The sequence below is a fragment of the Littorina saxatilis genome, linkage group LG12 (assembly GCF_037325665.1).
Source record: "Littorina saxatilis isolate snail1 linkage group LG12, US_GU_Lsax_2.0, whole genome shotgun sequence".
In the NCBI taxonomy this organism is placed as follows: domain Eukaryota; kingdom Metazoa; phylum Mollusca; class Gastropoda; order Littorinimorpha; family Littorinidae; genus Littorina; species Littorina saxatilis.
The window spans coordinates 15,662,347-15,680,226 of NC_090256.1; the positions used below are offsets into that span (position 1 = coordinate 15,662,347).

The 17,880-nt window shown below is 42.0% G+C and overlaps 1 protein-coding gene across 1 annotated transcript in view; it reads left to right on the forward strand.

The window, feature by feature from the left end:
• Window positions 1–203: 203 nt before the first annotated feature.
• LOC138981339 (uncharacterized) overlaps window positions 204–17,880 on the forward strand; it is a 47,161-nt gene continuing 29,484 nt past the window's right edge. The window contains exon 1 of the mRNA XM_070354226.1: window positions 204–326. The gene's annotated coding sequence lies outside the window, so the exon portion shown is untranslated. The remainder of the gene's footprint in view (window positions 327–17,880) is intronic.

Consider the following 17,880-nt stretch of genomic DNA (forward strand, 5'->3'; position numbering starts at 1 on the left):
ACTCTGGTTGAAAAAATGGCTCGATCAGCAAAAGTTGACGGCTAATATTTAGTTTTACTTTAAATCTGACCGTAGAAAATTAATAAACATATGCATTAACAGACATGATGAGATTTCCAATACTTACAGGTGTAATACATTCGAGAAAATATAATTTATGTCCCCAAAGGTCGTTTCCGGTTTCGGTTTTTAAGGGGATTCCCCTCGACCGACCCCGTAACAGGTTTGAGACCTAAATCGCATCCTTCAACAACAACCACAACAAAAACAACAACCAGAAAAACAACAACAAAAAACAATTGAAAACGACCATAGACCATCACAAAGTGAGTTTTTCTCTTCTTTTTTTTTTCTTTCGTTGATCAAAAAGATGAGTTTACAGTGTATCTTTTCTATCAGACAGAGCCCAGAGCTGAAACATCCATTCCCGGGCAAGAGTTTGTCCTCTTCCTTGTTGATGACGTTGATATGTTCACATTTTTGTTGTATTTTGTGCATACAATTTACAGTTAATGGGTTAATTAGTCCAAATACCAGTGTGCTGTTTTTCATGCTTGTTTTGTGGCTTAGAATAGTCTACCTTATATTATTACAGCTCAGACGGTTATGATTATTGCTAAAGCACCATGTTATTTGAGTTTTGACATGCGGAAATTTTTAAAGGTCTGTACAGTAGGCAAGGTTGAACCAACACGTCTCAGACTGCACACAGTATTAAATACAAGAGTTAAAAAAAACTGCAATATTCAGCCAACTACATCTCTCAGAATCCACTATCAACTTATTGTCAGCTACAATTAATCCGCCTAGTGTGCAGATAACATTCCTGTCTGCTGATTATATATGTTTAAGTGTATACCTTTGGCTGCCTGCTTTCTTACTCAGAAGTACTAGTCAAAGGTATAAGATAAGTGAAGCAGTTTGAAACTATACAACGCGTGTTAATCAGTGCACACAGAAATACACACAACACGCTTTAAATGCTTCGCGGTAAAACTCTGCCAGCCGTCGCTACCAATCAGTGCAAGGTTTGCCCGATATGCGAAGGTGATTGCCCGCGACACTTCGACCGAGTGGGCTGTCGTTTGTATCGGGACAGCAGTCTACGTAAATCTCTGTCGGCCGTCGCTACCAATGGTCCCAAAGTATACCGGCATAGCAAAGCTGGTTGTTCTCGGCACGTCGACAGTCTGCTATCGTGTATTAAGACTGTACGTAAATCTCTTTCAGCCGTGGGTACCAATCGTTGCAAAGACAAAGTGTATCAGCATAGAGAAGGAATATTTGCACTCGGCACATCGACAGTCCGCTGGTGTGTGTGTAGCACTGTACCGGTACTACCAGCACTTTGCGTGCTGGTGTACGTTGTTTAACATTGTTCTTCTCTTGAAGTGATACAAAGTAGTCTTTTGCCCTACATAAAATTATTAATTGATCGGTCTATGCAGTGCGTGTCGATTCTTCCATTGTGAAGACTCTCTACCTCTGGCTATGATACTTGTGGCAGCAAGAGTATGTAATGCATACCTGTGCAGTGATATCAACAGCTCTAAAAGTATTGATTGTGGTAGCCATTGGAGACTTTGACAACAAACATTGAAGAGCTACCTGTCTTTATAATTGTATTATAAACTGGACACACAGTGAATACATTAACTGCTTAATAGCTGGCACTACTCTCACACTTCATACCCCTACCCTCTCCAAATCCCTGCCCCATACTCTAGTTGTAAAATCAGGTATTGATCGCACACTGATCGTGGCACCTATCAGGTATATGGACCCTGATAGTATATTTTTGAACAGGTTAACCTCCATTGTTCCCCATTTACCTGTAGGCAGTGTGCTGACATGTTTTCAAACCGTTTAAGTTCATGCACATGCATGTCTTTTCCCCCTCCCTCATGTGCCTATACCTGTACAGTATTGATGTGTACAGGAGCAGTGCCACGGTTAAATTTGTTAAATTTTCCCCAGGGGTCTGGTGTCGTACGAGTCGCACACAGCTAGTACACCGACTCATTGCTCTGTTTTTTACATAGGGGTGTAAATGCAATCATGCTCCCCCCTGTATGTGGCGAGAACTCTGTTCTTCTCTTAATATTATACATACAAGAGGCTATTACAAAGGTATCAGTTTATATTCATAGATGTACATGGCAATTAGCATGTGTTGACTGTTCACTTTTAAAGATCTCTGTGTGCTTTGTTATCTGATCACTGGTGTACTTTATGTACATAACTTATCTAAGTACAATGAAACCCCACATTTGAAAACCTCAAAAAATCTATGAAAATCAGGTCTAAAAAAGGGCGAAGTCTTAAAACGGGGATAAACTTCATGAACAGATGTTAGAAACAGGAGATCATTTTGAGTAAACAGGGTATCTTAAGGAGGGAGTCTTAAATGTCGGGGTCTTAAAAGGAGGGTTTCACTGTATAAACCTAGCAGTTATATTCACAGTGAGAACTTGCGGTGTAAGCTAGACCATTGTTTGTGGTTACCATAGGAGAGCTGGAAAACAAACACAATTTGTAATGTTATTCTAACCACTGAGAACATTCCTTTACTTAAGTGAATACATTAACAGCAGGCGGTACCCTTGCACCCCAGACCCCTAACCTTGCGGCTCAACTCCCCATAACCTCAGTTGTAAAGTCAGGTACTGATCACAATGAAACTTAGCAGGTATACATGTCACTGGAAGCTCTCTGGTTAAAAGGCAGTCTAGTCACCATGTTATCTCCAAGTGCTTTGGCAGTGTGTGACAGACAGACAGACTGAGACAGACAGAGACAGACAGATAGACAGATATGGTTTTATACACTGTTCTTTAATTGTATCATGGCTGATGTTGTAATCAATGAGACTGTTGCTTTGTTATTGCTGAAGACACTCAATGATGTCCCGACAAACTTAGTTATGCGGCGCCCTGGCACTGGGTACACCACTCGTATGGTATAAGGGAAACTACTCTTGTAAAAAAAAGGAAGTCAGCATGAACAGTTCTTTCCCTTGAACAGCAAATCGTTGGCGAAGCGGCAACGAATCGAACGGCGAGTAAAAATGTATGGGTGATTGATTATTCATACAAACAAATGATGTTAAAATAGAAAATATTCATTTTTGACTCATATGCGAAGCAAAAGTGAGTCTATGTACTCACCCGAGTCGTCCGTCCGTGCGGACGTCCGTCCGTCCGGACGTCCGTCCGGAAAACTTTAACGTTGGATATTTCTTGGACACTAATAATAATAATAATAATAATAATGGAAACTTATAGAGCGCTTACCTAGAAGCTCTAAGCGCTTTACAATGACATTGCTATACACATGTACAAAACCAAAATACAGCATTAATACACAAAAAGAACAGGAGTACAAAAGCAAATTCATCGTTTAAATCCATGCAGTCGCAAACAAACACACGCGTGCGCACGCACATACGCGTGCGCATACACACACACATGCTATGACCACACACATTCACAGATACACACAGACACACAGACACACGTTCACACACACACACACACACGCACACAAACACACACACACGCATACAGACAGGCGCACACACATACATACAACACATACACATGCACTCACACATGAATACTAATATACCTACACAATCTGCATACATGGCGTACACACAAAAAAGCCGCAGATATAATCACAAAACCAAGCTCGTGCTTATGCACATCCATTTATCTGACTAGATAAACCGATTTGTAGTTTGCACAAGGAAAAGAGAAAAAAGTAGCAGCACACGATTTCCAGATCACTGGCTGCTGCAGGGGTCACCAGACAGTTTGGGAGTTACTGGTTAGTCTAGAAAATGCTGTGTGAACAGGTGCGTTTTCAGATTTGATCTAAAAGAAGAATAGGATGGACTATGTCTGACAGAATAAGGAAGGGAGTTCCATGTTTTAACAGCAGCAAATGAAAATGCGCGTTGTCCATGTACTTTTCTTTTTTTTGTTGGAATTCGGAACATTCGAGTGTCAGCGGCAGAGCGCAGCGATCTGGAAGGGACGTACAGGTTTACGAGTTCAGACAGATATAAAGGTGCAGAACCAGTGATGATTTTAAAACAGAGACACGAGCTTTTGTACTTAATTCTTTGATTGACCGGAAGCCAGTGCAGATATTTCAAAAGGGGAGTACAAGGTTGCTTCTTGGAGGATTTACAAATTAATCTTGCAGCTGAATGTTGAACCCTTTGCAGTGGTTGGATGATAGTCTGGGGGCTACCGATTAGTACTGAATTACAAAAGTCTATTCTAGATAGCACACACGAAGAAATTAGTGTTTTGGTGGCCTCTTCAGTCAGACAAGAGCGGACTGAACTAATCCTTTTCAACTCAATGTATGCGGCCTGGCAGGTTTTGGTGACATGCTGTTTCATAGTCAGATCGCGGTCAATAATGACTCCAAGATCGCGGACTTTATCTGCAAAATCAATGCTAACAGCACCGAGTGTTACTGCTTTTGGAAGAGAGTTAGTTTTTTTTGGATTATTCAGTCTATCAGTACCAAATTTGGCAAGATGGTGTATGATGACAAGGCCCCCCAAAAAATGCATAGCATCTTGACCTTGCTTCAAGGTCAAGGTCGCAGGGGCCATAAATGTTGCCTAAAAAACAGCTATTTTTCACATTTTTGACTCACATGCGAAGCAAAAGTGAGTCTATGTACTCACCCGAGTCGTCCGTCCGTCCGGAAAACTTTAACGTTGGATATTTCTTGGACACTATTCAGTCTATCAGTACCAAATTTGGCAAGATGGTGTATGATGACAAGGCCCCAAAAACATACATAGCATCTTGACCTTGCTTCAAGGTCAAGGTCGCAGGGGCCATAAATGTTGTCTAAAAAACAGCTATTTTTCCCATTTTTCCCATTTTCTCTGAAGTTTTTGAGATTCAATACCTCACCTATATATGATATATAGGGCAAAGTAAGCCCCATCTTTCGATACCAGTTTGGTTTACCTTGCTTCAAGGTCAAGGTCACAGGAGCTCTTCAAAGTTGGATTGTATACATATTTTGAAGTGACCTTGACCCTGAACTATAGAAGATAACTGTTTCAAACTTAAAAATTATGTGGGGCACATGTTATGCTTTCATCATGAGACACATTTGGTCACATATGATCAAGGTCAAGGTCACTTTGACCCTTATGAAATGTGACCAAAATAAGGTAGTGAACCACTAAAAGTGACCATATCTCATGGTAGAAAGAGCCAATAAGCACCATTGTACTTCCTATGTCTTGAATTAACAGCTTTGTGTTGCATGACCTTGGATGACCTTGACCTTGGGTCAAGGTCACATGTATTTTGGTAGGAAAAATGTGTAAAATATTGTTTTTCTCAGTTTTATTGTAAAGTTATTCTGAAAGAAAGATCAAGGTCTGTTCAGCATGTGAGTCGTGTGGGCTTTGCCCTTCTTGTTCCCATTTTCTCTGAAGTTTTTGAGATTCAATACCTCACCTTTTTTTATATATATGGGGCAAAGTAAGCCCCATCTTTTGATACCAGTTTGGTTTACCTTGCTTCAAGGTCAAGGTCACAGGAGGTCTTCAAAGTTGGATTGTATACATATTTTGAAGTGACCTTGACCCTAAACTATGGAAGATAACTGTTTCAAACTTAAAAATTATGTGGGGCACATGTTATGCTTTCATCATGAGACACATTTGGTCACATATGATCAAGGTCATGGTCACTTTGACCCTTATGAAATGTGACCAAAATAAGGTAGTGAACCACTAAAAGTGACCATATCTCATGGCATCTTGAACACACGGCCAGTACCGTGTAACTGGCCTTGATACGGAACGATCCAAGGGGGGCAATCTCAGTCATCTGAAAGAGGGAAATCCAAACGCAATCCGCTTTGTTCGATTTTATGGGCTTGGACGATTGTAGCGTAGGGTGTGATATTAAACAAACTTGTCTAAAACATTCTCACCCTACCCACTTCACGAATCGCTTCTCGATTATTTTAAGATCTTTTATTGATGATTACAAATATTGGCTCGTTCTTTTTACGTATGTTCGTTCGTAGTCAATTCATCGACTACTTGTTTTCCTTTTATCTCCGTTTCATTATCAGATCACATGTATCACTTATCGTTCTGTCCTCGTTCACGCGAAGCCATTAGAGTTGAACAATCTCTCGAATGCGTGAATACGCTGTCGCAACTCGAGCTTGTTTGCATTGACTGAGGACCGTGCGGGACGTCGTACATCCATCAACAGGTTACGACGTGAGGCTGGTAATACCGGCAATCGGGACTGCAGTTCTCAGGAACGTCATAAGTAGGCATAAGAACTTCATCCTTCTTCCACCTTGGATTGGATCAGCATGCCGCTGTAACATCAACGGTAGCATATGCTCGTACACAGCGCATCTCACTAAACATCATTTGCAAAACATTTTCCTAATCTACTGTGAAATCACACGTAACAGGACAAACAAACGAACCCCTAACATTGCACTTGACTATTCCATATACTGTTATCGGTTAGACGGTTATCACAATACTGCCCTTCACCATTCATTTACCCAAAAACAATCTACACAATGCCTTCTCTTGTCAAACGGGTGGACGGGAAAATGAATCATCGATTGGCTTACCTGGACCGATGTTGCAACAATAATTGTTTACGTTTCGACGCTTTCCAAAGCACGCACAACAACCCATGTCATCAACTCCATGTTGATCCAACCGCGCATCAAGTCGTGGTAGTCAATAAATACGTCACAGTGCAACGAGTTACGTCATCAAATGACGTCGATCCTCTCGGCATCTCGGTTCACTCAAACCTTCCGGAACATGACCAAGACTAGTAAAGTCCTATTTTGTTACAGAACCCCATGGAATAAGATAAAATTCCCAATTTAATCTAAAATAAAACACAATAGGAATTTCTGATAAACACACACAAACTGTGTTATCATGCCTTTAAATTGCCGAACACAATAACCTGTTTTACAGGGCTTTTAAGTTGCAAAAACAAAACAAGATGTAATCGCTGGATTTGGATAGCTAGACATGTTTCTAGTCTGAATCATATGTGGCTCGACTCAGATAGTCGGCACCATGATTATCTTTGCCTGGGATGACTCTCACAGAGAAGTTGTATGGTTGCAACTGGAGAGCCCACCTCATCAACCTTGGGTTCGTGGGTTGCTTCTGCAAACACTTCAAGGGCTGATGATCGGTTTCCAGAGTAAAACGCTTGCCATAGAGAAACCTCTCGAACTTGTCGATCCCCCACACTGTTGCGAGGCATTCTTTCTCCACAGTGGCGTATCTGGATTCTGCGCCCTTCAACTTCAGACTTTGGTAGGAAATTGGACGTAACCGTCCGTCTTTTTCCTGCATGAGGACTGCGCCGATGCCACGATCAGATGCATCCGTCCTGACCACGAATTCTTTCGTGTTGTCGGGCATGCACAAGATTGGGGATTCACAAATCTTGTTTTTCAGTTTCTCAAAACTGTCTTTGCTGGAGTCATTCCACCTCAGTTTCTCTGGGTGGTCTTTTTTCGTCATGTCAGTTAGAGGGATTGCGATGGAAGAGTAGGATTCTATGTACTGTCTGTAGAAACCTGTCAATCCCAAAAAAGAACGCAGTTCCTTCTTTGTGGTAGGAGGGGCGGCCTGTCGAATCTTTTCGACTTTGTCGCTCTCTGGCCATCTTTTCCCATTGCCAATTTCATGACCGAGGTACGGGAGTTGGTCAAACCCCACGTAACATTTGGATGGTTTCGCAGCTAAGTTTGCCTCTTTCAGCCGCTGCAGAACTGCTCTCAGCGCAACCAAGTGCTCTTCCCATGTTTCCGTTGCGATCAGGATATCATCCATGAAGTGGTGAACATCCTGTCGTCTGATGGGACCTAGTAGTTTGCGCATCATTCGATTGAAAATCCCGGTTGCGGTTTTCAAACCGAATGGAAGATTCACCCATCGGAATTGTCCTTTTGACGTGGTGAATGCCGTCTTGTTTCTGTCTTCTTCCTCTAAAGGAATTGCCCAGTAGCCTTTCGTTAGATCCAGTTTTGTGAAGAACTTTGCCTTGCCCAAACTCTGAAATAGATGTTCTACGTCAGTGATGGGTTCGGCGTCGAACACTACTATGTTGTTCAATCCGCGTAGATCGCAGCAAAAACGGTATTTTCCGCCTTTCTTCTTCACGAGAACGATGGGCGAGTTGTATGGTGAATTTGCGGGCTCGATGACACCGAGTTTGAGCATCTCATCGATTTCCTCTTCAACAGTTTTCACCATGGCATGGGGAATTGGACGAGGTCTAACAAACACTGGTTTTGTCTCTGAGACCCTTATTTGTGCTCGCTCCAGATTGGTTGTAAGAGGGACATCAGTGAAATTTCCCTCAAACTCCTGACAGATCTCGGACACCTCTTTCTTTTTTTGCTCGGATAGCTTTTCTGAGAACTGCACATGGTCGACATTTTCAGATCGAACGGTTTCCAGCAGAGGAAGTGTTCGCTGGGCGTCTGCCTGAAAAATGTCATCATCCATGGTGTTATCTTCTTCGATAACCACTGCCACATGTTCGTCTTCAACAGGATCAACTTCAGGATCGTCCTCGCTTGAGGCTGTAGCGTCAATGTGATTCTCATGTTCACGTTCGACGTACTCTTTCATTAGGTTGATGTGATACACTTTCCTTTTTGATCCAATCTGGATCCTGTAATCACAGCGGTTGATCTTCTCGATGACCTCGTAAGGTCCCCTCCAAGCGAGTTCTAGCTTGTTGAGTTTCAAAGGACACAACAAGAGTACTTTCTTTCCAACTTCAACCTCGCGAGGGACGGCCTTTTTGTTGAAGTACTGTGCTTGCCTTCGGGATGCTTTCCCGAGATTGGCTTTGGCTATATTGCATGTCTCTTCGATTTTGTTCCTCAAATTGACTACATGCTCTGCTGTGGTCTTCACCTCCTCTGAGAGGTTCTCCTCTGTCCATGTTTGACGAAGGATTTGCATGGGTCCTTTAATGGTGCGGCCATAAAGGAGCTCGAATGGCGAGAAACCCATGCTCTCTTGGGGAGCTTCGCGATAAGCGAACAACAACGCCGGAATAAATGTATCCCAAAGTCGAGGTTGTTCGATCGCTAGTTTCTTCAGCATGCTTTTGAGGGTGCCGTTGAAACGCTCCACCAAACCGTTGGCTTGTGGGTGAAATGGCGCAGTCATTTTGTGCTTGATCATCAGAAATTTATTCACCTCTTTCATCAAGTCACTTGTGAACTGTGTTCCTTGATCGGTGATAATTTCGTCTGGGATGCCAAGTCTCGTCCACATCTCCCACAACGCATTAGCTACTGTTTCGGCTCTGATGTTTTTCAGCGGAGTAGCTTCAGGGTAACGCGTGGCATAGTCCATCATGACCAAGATATATTGACTCTTGGTCTCGGACATGGGAATGATGGGACCAACAATGTCGACCGCTACTCTTTTGAATACTGGGCCGACTGATGACATGTACCCCAGAGGAACTTTCTTTGCACAGCTTTTTGGTGCAGCTCTCTGACAAATGTCACACGAAAGGCAGTGACGCTTGACGTCGTTGGAAAGACCGGGCCACCAGAATTCAATTTTAATTCTGTCACTGGTTTTCTTCTGGCCCAAATGACCTGCCATAGGGTGGTCGTGACTGAATGAGAGCACTTTTGCTCTGAAGGACTTTGGAACAACTACCCTATTTTTCTCCACTGCCAATCTGTCTAGACTGGATCTGTACAAAATGCCATTTTTGTACAGGAATTTCGCCCCACCGGATATTTCGCCGGTTTCCGCAAATTTCCGTGCACTGGTCAAAGTCACATCTTCACGCTGTGCTTTGCGGAGATCTTCAGGTGTGAGTAATGGGACGTTTTGCTCACATCCAGAAGAAGTACTCGGGAGAGGCTGAGACTGTTCTCTCGCTTCTTCTTTGGTTGTTTGGCGGGTACTGACCGCTGCCGCTACTTCTTTTGCGTACCACTCTGGGTCTCGCACTGGGTACAAAGGAGTCTTCTTCTTCTTTTTACCCATCCCGTACCATTTCCCAATGAGTACAGGATAAACCGGATCTTCAAGGACAGTGACTTCCGATCGACATTCAAAATACGGAGAGTCAATGTGCATGATTGCTACTTTGCACGTTCTCTTTGTGCCTTTCTCGGCCAACATGGTTTCTTTACATTTGGTCGTGTAGCTACTTTCTGGGACTAGTTTGGAACTCACCATGATGCCAGTGCATCCAGAATCTCTAAACGCTTTGACGATCTGACCGTCAAGTTTGATCCAAACTTCTTCCGAGAAATTCTTATTTTCGCACGTCGAGCACAACTTGTCTAGTTTCTTTGAAACTTCGCTTTCCTCGTCTTCTTCTTGAACTGCCAAGGTATTTCCGGGTTTTGCCTTCCTTTTTGAGCACTGCATCGCGAAATGAGACGGAGATTTGCAGATAAAGCAAACCCCGGCGGCTTTTAACTTTGCTTTCTCAGCGTCACTGAGTGTTTTGCCGTGGGTTTTCTGCTCCCCTGAATTACCTTGTTTTTCCTTATCTTGCGCGCCTTGCTTGTGTTCATGACGACGGGTTTGGTAACCATTTCCATTGGAATGGGAACTATTTCCCTGTCGCACCGCGGGTTTGGAATTACTTCTGTTGAGTTCATATTCCATGGCAACTACACCCATCTCTTTGGCTGACTTTGGCTTACGATCTTTGATGTGGATCGCGAGTTCAGGAGAAAGTGTATTGAACACCTGCTCTCTGAGAAACAGATCTTTGACATTTTGTACACTGTCGTCACAGTGGTCTAGTTCGATCCATTTTGTCAGATATCTATCTAACCGTGCGATGTGCTCTTTGTACGTTTCAGTAGCATCGCGTTTGGAGTTTCGGAACTTCTTCCGATACTCTTCCGCATTGAGTTGAAAACCTTCAAACAACGCGTTCTTCATGACCTCGTAATCGCGCATATCTTCATCGGAAAGTTTGGAATAAATAATTCTGGCCTTTCCTTTTAGAAAGTATACTAACCTTGATGCCTTCTTCTCTTCCGACAACTGACGATCACTGGCGTAGTGTTCAAACTGCTGGAACCAAGACTCTATGTCATCTTTGTCGTCGAGGAAAGGAATCTTAGGTATGAAGTCGTCATCGTCTCTTCGTCTGTCTCTTGAGTGGCTATTGTTGTTAGCATTAATTTGACCCTCTGTCTGAATGCGTAACTGCTCAAGTTCGAATTGACGATCTCTTTCTCTCTCTTCTCTTTCTCTCTTTCTCTCTCTCTTCTCTTGCGAAACGTTGCAGCTCTTTTCCTTCCAAACCCATTTCTTTCCCAACTTCAATTAACTCCTTCAAAAGAGAAGTTGAAGATTTTGGAGGGAGTATGTTGCTTATTGCAACATTCTGCGCATTCCTGCGCGAACTGGATGATCTGGTTTCTTCAACCATATCATTTTGATTTGGCTCTGTATCGAGCTCACTCGGATCTCCCACAGCACTCATGCTGCGAAGATTGTGCGTGCGTGATGTTTGCATTTAAACGTCACGATTGTCAACTTGTCACTGAACCACGAAATGAATATACTCTCCCGAAGAAAAGGAGAGTTCCTAATCTGTCTTTTACTAAATCAATACAAGTCACGCTATTTGTATTAGATAGCAAAGAATCAATTAGTTTGCATTTCGATCTGAATAAGTTGGCACCTTAGAATCTACTCATTTATCGCCTACTCGATAACTAACACAATGAGTCACTGATTCTACAGTAAAATGTCTCAACACTTTACTCCCACGAGTGTATTCTCTAAATATAAATCGCGTTTTATATAGAATAACTCGTTATACTCTCTATGGTTCGAATCTCGGCTTATTATCCTATCAACGTTGTAGTTGAATTAACCAACCAGCCACTCAACATTGAAATCATCGTGATCTGTCATTGACATAGGAACTGAAGCTATCAAACAGAGTATGTTCAGGTAAACCGTCCGCCGATTTTACCTGCCCGTAATTCGTTCTACTCTCTATGGTTCGAATCTCGGCTTATTATCCTATCAACGTTGTAGTTGAATTAATCAACCAGCCACTCAACATTGAAATCATCATGATCTGTCATTGACATAGGAACTGAAGCTATCAACCAGAGTATGATCAGGCAAACCGTCCGCTGATTTTACCTGCCCGTCCAACGGTTTTTTCTTTCTCAAGAGAAGACAATTACCCTTACGTAATACGTCCTACTCTTGCCAACCACTCACAGTGAAACGTGAATCAATGTGAAACAGTGGTTAAACAAGTATTATGTGAAAGAATAATACTTTTCTTCTTTTTTTTTTTTATAATGCAGCGAAGAACTCCGGTTTCCGCATTAGCGTTTACAGATTTATTTGGCTGTGCGACGCCAACACACAGACTAGTTTTTTTATGTTCTTTACTGACGTGTGAAGCTTCCTAACACACGTCAAAAGATAGATGAAGTTCTTTATAAATCACTTTATGAACGAACAGACAAACAATAAGATAATTTCACAGGAGATAAAAAAAATGCTATTCAAACAATTTGGAATAGAATTTTGGAAATTTTGAATAAGCTGGATTATGCAGCTTATATCCCTGACGTAATGCCCCCAAACTTGTAGCGTAGGGTGTGATATTAAACAAACCTGTCTAAAACATTCTCACCCTACCCACTTCACGAATCGCTTCTCGATTATTTTAAGATCTTTTATTGATGATTACAAATATTGGCTCGTTCTTTTTACGTATGTTCGTTCGTAGTCAATTCATCGACTACTTGTTTTCCTTTTATCTCCGTTTCATTATCAGATCACATGTATCACTTATCGTTCTGTCCTCGTTCATGCGAAGCCATTAGAGTTGAACAATCTCTCGAATGCGTGAATACGCTGTCGCAACTCGAGCTTGTTTGCATTGACTGAGGACCGTGCGGGACGTCGTACATCCATCAACAGGTTACGACGTGAGGCTGGTAATACCGGCAATCGGGACTGCAGTTCTCAGGAACGTCATAAGTAGGCATAAGAACTTCATCCTTCTTCCACCTTGGATTGGATCAGCATGCCGCTGTAACATCAACGGTAGCATATGCTCGTACACAGCGCATCTCACTAAACATCATTTGCAAAACATTTTCCTAATCTACTGTGAAATCACACGTAACAGGACAAACAAACGAACACCTAACATTGCACTTGACTATTCCATATACTGTTATCGGTTAGACGGTTATCACAATACTGCCCTTCACCATTCATTTACCCAAAAACAATCTACACAATGCCTTCTCTTGTCAAACGGGTGGACGGGAAAATGAATCATCGATTGGCTTACCTGGACCGATGTTGCAACAATAATTGTTTACGTTTCGACGCTTTCCAAAGCACGCACAACAACCCATGTCATCAACTCCATGTTGATCCAACCGCGCATCAAGTCGTGGTAGTCAATAAATACGTCACAGTGCAACGAGTTACGTCATCAAATGACGTCGATCCTCTCGGCATCTCGGTTCACTCAAACCTTCCGGAACATGACCAAGACTAGTAAAGTCCTATTTTGTTACAACGATAGAGAAAAATAAGGGAAGCAAAAGCTGGAGTCCAGTCTGGACGAAACTGCTATCAAGAACGTAGAATTGATTTTTTCTGAGTTTTTTTGTTGTGGCCGTAAGCGCCATGTTTATCGGAGCAGGAAACTCTTCCAGAGTGAGGCCCCTTCGTTGATGCATGTCAACAAGCATCAGATGTGCGAGAAGCGAAATTGTGCCGCAACTTCAGTTTTAGCTCGACACGGCGCTTACGGCAACAACAAAAAAAAAACTCAGAAAAAATCAATTCTGCGTTCTTGATAGCAGTTTCATCCAGACTGGACTCCAGCTTTTGCTTTTCTTATTTTTCTGTATCGTCCAAGCCCATAAAATCGAACAAAGCGGATTGCGTTTGGATTTCCCTCTTTCAGATGACTGAGATTGCCCCCCTTGGATCGTTCCGTATCAAGGCCAGTTACACGGTACTGGCCGTGTGTTCAAGATGATCTCATGGTAGAAAGAGCCAATAAGCACCATTGTACTTCCTATGTCTTGAATTAACAGCTTTGTGTTGCATGACCTTGGATGACCTTGACCTTGGGTCTTGGGTCAAGGTCACATGTATTTTGGTAGGAAAAATGTGTAAAGCAGTTCTTAGTGTATGATGTCATTGCTAGGTTTAGTTATTTGACCTTGACCCTGAAGGTCAAGGTCATGTAAAGGTCAAGGTCAAGCATGTGAGTCGTATGGGCTTTGCCCTTCTTGTTGTCCATATATTCATGCAGATGTTTTTCAGTACCATTCTGATTCACTAACATTGTACATTGATTACCAACAGTATATTTGTTAAATTTCTGTTTGACAAATGTCTTCCCTATTTCTTTCTAAAAGTGAAAGATACACATACAGGCATGCATACACATAAAGCTATTAATAGGTTAAAACAATGCTTGCAACTGCAGAAGAATGTATTAACATTTTCAGTGAGTGGTTGGTGCGCATGTGCAGTGGTAATTGCATTTTGTATACATGTACCACTGTTGGACTCCATTGGAGAGCCTGTAAACACAATACCAAACTAATTTTATGATTTTTAGGGAACACTGAACACATATATATGTTAAGGGTTACTTGTGTGTGTGTCTGAGCTGATCACATGCATTATATTTGTGAGAGAAGTTTACAATCACTCCACCCTCACTAAACAGCACCCTTGCCATGGCTTTATATTACCTCCATGAATATAGGCAGATCTATGTATATCATACTCAAACCGTATCACAACCATAGATTCACACGTTTCCCCAGTTACCTGCACAGTCGACTGTGACTTAAGAGAGCGAGAGAGAGAGCGAGCGAGAGAGAGAGAGAGAGAGAGAGAGAGAGAGAGAGAGAGAGAGAGAGAGAGAGAGAGAGAGAGAGAGAGAGAGAGAGAGAGAGAGAGAGAGAGAGAGACTCAGAACTTTATTACAAAAGGATAAAGGTTTTAGGCAAAGCCTATTCTTCCAACCTGTCCTTTATACAACACATAAAGACAGACGCACATTAAAAATATAAATTCAATCATATAAAATACAGAAATACATTGTATGGAATGCAACACAATGTGCATTTAAGGAATTACATAAGGAGAAACTCAAAAATTACAAAATTACATTGACATAGTTATACCTTTCATTTGGGAATAAAGTTGCTCCGATCAGCTACACATCCGTTAACACTAGTACAAAATGTTTAACAAAATAGCAATCGAACAAGACATTTCATTCACGAATGATGTGTGAACGTGACTGTCAAGTTGCATTTCTTATCTGTTGGGGGAAGGAGTTCCAGAGAAACGCTCCCGAGAAGGCTGAGCTCGATTTGTAGAGGTCTATGCGAGGTACAGGAGGGATGATTTTTTGGGACCCATATCTTTTTGTGGCATGTTTGAAATGTGATTGCAAATATTTAGAACAGTCGTCATTTATAATTTTATACATGAACACAGCCTTGTTTAACGTCAACTGATCTTTCAAGGGGAGGAAATTCAGGAGCTTTTGTTTATCATCCGTGGACCTATTCAAATCATGCAGAATAAGTTTTGCAGCTCGGCGATGCAGGGAATTGATCAAAATCTTTTCAAATGAACATCACTGCAGTTATCCCAAAGTGTCGATGCGAAGTTTATAATTATGAGGCATTATGTGGGCGTAATAGAACATTTTGAGGACTGCAGAATCTGCGTAATGCCTTAATTTTGATAACAGGTACACATTTGTTGATACTAGTTTGCAAATATTACTCAAATGAGTTTGCCATTTCAACTCTGAGAGAGAGAGAGAGAGAGAGAGAGAGAGAGAGAGAGAGAGAGAGAGAGAGTGTGTGTGTGTGTGTGTGTGTGTGTGTGTGTGTGTATGTGTGTATATGTGTGTGTGTATGTGTGTGTGTGTGTGTGTGTGTGTGTGTGTGTGTGTGTGTGTGAATGACGAAGTGAGTGTGTGTTACTGTTTGACGATTTTTTTACGAAAGCCTTGAAGGTTTCGCCTCTTGTTTTCTCTTTTTGTAAGTCCCTTTTGAGGGGCAAAACTAAATCGAATGCAGTTGTTCCGATCAGCGTATATACACCCCTTTATAGATCGTGTATGGCCCAGAAAAAAAACCACCGCAGTTATGAGCTTGACATGTTTGTGGAGACAATCATAGTAACAGCGTCGTCACAGAACCTATTTTTGTATCTGCAAAGGTGTCAAGCTAACACTGCCGTTATGTCGACCTAGACTTGAAGTATCCCTCTATACTGGGCGCCCTGTGCTAACTCTTAATGAATACTTCTGACAAAACTCAGCCACCTTCTCTCTTAAATTGCTTTACATGCTGTGCACCCTCTTCTCCTTTCTGTGTTTCCCCATCTCCCATCTATCTCTTTCTATGAGTCTCTGTCTCTCCCGACGAGAGGGGGGGAGAGAGAGAGAGAGAGAGAGAGAGAGAGAGAGAGAGAGAGAGAGAGAGAGAGAGAGAGAGAGAGAGAGAGAGAGCAAACGCCCCCCCCCCCCCCCTCCGCACAGATTTCGGGTAAAAGTAGGGGGTGGGCGTTTGCTAGGTATACACCCCTTTGCAAGATAAAGTGTCATCACATTTTCACGAGAGAAAAAAAAAGATACAACCATGTGATTTATGCAATTCTAATGAAAAATAAACACACCGCTTGTTTAAACAAATAAAGATCAACATTCTCTGATATAAAAAATAAAAATAAAAAAGAAGAACACACGTGACCTTGATTCTTCTCATTCTTAGAATAAGTTCAGCACAATTCAGTTTCTTCTCTTGTTTAGAAATCCTCTTCCAAGTATTTCATCACACCTTGGTCAACTTCTTGAGATCTAACTGGCGGTCCTTCAGACAACTTTCGTTTTTCCTTTTCTTTCCCGTATTGCTGTTTTGTTATGTCTCTGTGTTCCCTCCACTCTCTCATTCTTTTTTTGTCAACAGAAAACTCGCGGGCACATACCGAAACATAGCCTGCAGCTTCGTTTTCAAGATATCTCAGGGCTTTCAGTTTGTATGTCACTGTATAGGATGTGTGCTTCGGCATGGTTGAACGTTACGTCGGTGTTCAAACCAAACCTCGTATCGTCATTTTTGTTGTTTTGAGAAAAAAGAAAAGAACTGAATTAAAAAATCACAAAATCAAATTCCAATATTTTATGAATCTTTGTGATGCCAGAAGTGGGTTCCTGGTAAGAAATTGAGAATTCGTGGTCAGATGAAGCCGTCACGCTTCAATGAATGTTGATACGAGCTTTTCTCACAAAACGGTGCCCAAAAAGTGTGGAGATGTGTGGTTTTTAGCGTAACAGTTTGTGTAAGAATACATGTTTTCTTTGTTAATGAGACGTAAACTTGTTCACTTTTACACACACACACACACACACACATGCACGCACGCACATATGTACGCACACAATAATTATGAATGTGCACATATCGTAGATAAAGGAGGTCGACCGTCTTAAAACTAATTTAAAAAACAAAAAAACCGGGGTGGGCGTTTACTAGGTAGTGACCCCTCTGCCCAACTTTTGGCCAAAAGTGGGGGGTGGGCGTTTGCTAGATACTGGGCGTTTGCTAGGGATTTTACGGTATTACTTTCACGGTTGTTGGATGTTCAAGGGAACTGCACGTACCTTGGTGAAATAGTTAGTGTTTCTGACTGAATCCTTCCAAAACCGTCTTTTAGAAGACAAAGGCCAGCTTCTATGGGGGGTCCGGGGGTATGCCCCTCCCCCCCCCCCCTGGAAAATGTTGATAACA